We start from the raw sequence: 3,680 nt of genomic DNA, 5'->3' as shown, positions 1-3,680 counted from the left end.
TTTCTAGTTATTATAATAACAATTTCCAAAAACAGCATTTGTTTTGTATTTTGTGTATTTCAAATGAAAGACTATTTTTCCAGTATTTTCCCAGGGCTCCCTTGAAAAGAGGTTTCGATTTCAACGGGACTCACATGGTTAAATAAATGATAAATAAATACATAAAAATTATTTACTTTTGTTAAAAAAAATATTGTTAAAATATCGTATCGTATCGTTATCGTGAACCCAATATCGTGTATCGTATCGTATCGTGAAATTAGTGTATCGTGACACCCCTAGTGGCAGCCCTAGAAGGCCCAGGCCATTATAACAGCCATTATAACAGCCAGTGGAGATGTGTTTTCTATATGTTTCTACTGTTGTCATCTCCATTGCCACTGTTATCTCCCTGTGGCTGTCGGTCAGATTAGTGTTGATGTAAGACGTGTGAGGCTCTCACACCTTCTGTGATTGTTTTAGGCTATAATCTCTCTAATAGTCCATCTTCTTTGGGGGTATACGTTTCTCTGATAATCCCATACAGGGTTAAAGGATGACATGTAAAAAATATATATATATATATTTGCAGATTGAGTTGAGGATTGAACTTGCTCGTAATGCCTTTGGAACCCTGTAGGGCATAGAGACGTGTGAAGCATGTTTGTTCCTCCCTCAGTCTGTGGACTGTTAGGAGGCAGGAGGCAGGCTGTAACTCACGCCGGGCTGAGGGCTCTGTGTGATGAAGGCAACAGAGCGCTGCAGAGGAGATTGCTTCGCTGCACTCCTCCAAGCACATCTGAAACAGTCTCACAATGCCTCCGATCAGAGGTGGATTATAGACTGACCCGCGGCGTCTGTGTCATTCCGCTCTGTGTAGGGTGGATTACTCTGTGCTGAGCAGGTTTTGGGTCCCACCTCCTCATACCGATCATGATGTGTGCTCCATTAGTCGGGTCTGTCATACGGGAGGTATTTGGATGTGGTGCTGCTACTGTAGGTGCATTTTTAACATTATCTGGACGATGTAGTTTTTGAAAACAAGTGAGAATTTTTACCTCATATTTTCAGAGTTGCTGTTTTGTTTACTTTCGCCCACCTACTTTGATTAGGGAAAATAATCATAAGTCATGCATTACGTTGGACCTTTGCTGAATATAGATCGGCAAATAATTAGCCGGTGATTTGCTGCGCTTACTCTGACACATTTCTCTCTCCTGTGGAACGTCTAGGCCTAAAGATGCAGTGGACGCCGGAGCACACCCAATGGGCAGAACAGCACTTTGACATCTCGTCCACCACGCGCTCGCCGGCGCACAAAGTCGAGGCCTACCGAGGGCACCTGCAGCGCACGTACCAGTACGCCTGGGCCAACGACGACATCTCGGCACTGACCGCCTCCAATCTGCTGAAGAAGTATGCAGAGAAGTACTCCGGGATCCTGGAGGGCCCGAACGAAAGAGCCCTGCTGTGCTCCTACTCTGATAGCGCCGCTGGACTCATCATGAACGGGCGCAAGTCAGAGAATGAGTCCTGGCAGGAGGGGATTTACCCAATGAACTGTGCTCCTCCAGATGTTATATCTGTGAGCAAAGCCGGAATGACGGCCGCCCTCCCCCCTGCAGACGTGTCGGCCAGCATAGGCAGCTCCCCAGGGGTGGCCAGCAGCCTGTCTGAGCCCGGCTACTCCAGCAGCAACTGTGGGAGCCACACGGCCGCTGGTCTCCACTCGGGGCTCCCCTCTCAGGAATACACCGCCAGCTACAACGGCTCCTACCTGCATTCTAGTTACAGTGGGCAGACCACCCCTGGCCTCATCCCCTCCCCACACCCGTCCCCTTTGCACGGCGCTGGGCTCCTGCAGCCGCCCCCTCCTCCTACCTTAGTGTCCAGCTACAACGCTGGGTCTCCAAACCTTTCCAACTACAATTATCCTCCGACAGGGTATCCTCCCCAGACTGCTGTTGCCCCCGGCTATAGCCCCGGGGGAGCGCCCCCTCCCTCTGCCTATCTGCCGTCTGGTATTGCAGCTCCGACGCCCCTCCCTCCCTCCACGCTGCCCGGCTACACCTACCAGTCCCACAATCACACACCCATTGCACCGACGCCTTTGAACGGCAGTGCGGCCAATTCATTGAAAAGAAAAGCTTTCTACATGAGCGGCCATGGAGATATGGACTCTAGCTATGGTAATTTCACCTACAACCAACAGCGCTCCTCACAGAGCCCGATGTACCGAATAGCAGACAGCAGCGTCTCAGACTCAACCCGGGGGAATGGCTTCGACAGAGGTGCTGATGCGTCGTCGTTAGCCTTTAAGCCAACAAAGCAGCCGATATCTTCTGATCAGCAAAGAAAATTTAACGTTCACTCTGGCAGAGCGCTGACTCCTCCGGCCTATGGGTCAACCAAAAGCTCTGTAGGTGATCTCAGAACGGGCGAGTCCTACGGGAAGTTCGGATCCCCCATCATGAGCGAACAAAGTGAAGAGCACAGACAGCACCTGTCCCACTCCATAAGCGGGCCTGACATCGGCACGGCTGCCTCGTCCATCCACGCCGCAGAGGAACAACTGAAGAACAGCGATGCCAACCTGGTGGAGATGGTCACCACGGAAATCCTTCAGCAGGGCCCCCCAGTGGACTGGAGTGACATTGCCGGTATGGATATGGCCAAAGCAGCCATCAAAGAGGAGATACTGTGGCCCATTTTAAGGCCAGATATGTTTAGCGGACTTGCCACATTACCTCGGAGCCTCCTTTTATTTGGACCTCAGGGAACGGGTCGGACTCTGCTGGGCCGCTGCATGGCCAGCCAACTGGGGGCGGCCTTCTTGCAGCTCAACAGCTCAGCCCTGGTGACCAAGTGGCTGGGAGAAGGGGACAAGATCATCGAGGCTTCGTTCCTGGTGGCCCGGTGTCGCCAGCCGGCCGTGGTGTTCATCAGTGAGGTGGACTTGCTGCTGTCGGCCCAGCTCGGCGAGGAGAGCCCGGTGAACCGCCTCAAGAGTGAGCTCCTCATGCAGCTGGACAGTGTTTTGACCTCGGCCGAGGACCACGTCCTAGTGGTCTGCTCCACCAATAAGCCCGAGGAGATCCCAGAGTCCCTAAGGAGGTACTTCACCAAGCGCCTCCTCATCCCCTTACCCGACGGGGCCGCACGACACCAGATAATCAGCCAACTGCTCTCACAGCACAACTACTGTCTCAGTGACAAAGAGATGGCACTACTGGTCCAGAGAACGGAGGGCTTCTCAGGGCTCGATGTGGCCCAGTTGTGTCAAGAGGCCGCGGTGTCTCCTCTCCATGGCATCCCGGGGACTGAGCTGTCAACCATCCACCCCAGTCAGATGAGACCCGTCTCCTACCAAGACTTTGACAATGTGTTTTGCAAATTCCAGCCCAACATATCACAAAAAGAGCTTGACATGTATACCGAATGGGATAAAATGTTTGGTTGTAGTCAATGAAAGAGAAAACATCTCACACCATTTTGTTCAAACCCTGTGATGGGATAGGAAGAGGTGTTTGCCCCTCAGTAAACAGGTACTGGGACAGAGAAATCATGTCAGACAGTGGTAACACCAACGACCTGCGTACAGCAAAGGAAAGACCTCTCAGTAGAGGCTGTAAACAGCAGATGACAGTCTGGACATTCATCATTGGGAAATATTCATTTGATGCTTTATACGGCCGAGTCCA

General features: G+C 51.7%; 1 pseudogene across 1 annotated transcript; it reads left to right on the top strand.

The window, feature by feature from the left end:
- Positions 1-1,216: 1,216 nt before the first annotated feature.
- LOC310771965 (fidgetin pseudogene) lies at positions 1,217-3,448 on the top strand (annotated as a pseudogene). Its single transcript has one exon. The product of its transcript is annotated as a fidgetin pseudogene (transcript).
- The last annotated feature ends 232 nt before the right edge of the window (positions 3,449-3,680 follow it).

This window comes from Poromitra crassiceps (genome assembly GCF_964638095.1).
Source record: "Poromitra crassiceps genome assembly, contig: HAP1_SCAFFOLD_1626, whole genome shotgun sequence".
NCBI classification, from domain to species: domain Eukaryota; kingdom Metazoa; phylum Chordata; class Actinopteri; order Beryciformes; family Melamphaidae; genus Poromitra; species Poromitra crassiceps.
The sequence above is the reverse complement of the archived record's forward strand: the minus strand, read 5'-3'. Positions and strand labels throughout refer to the sequence as shown.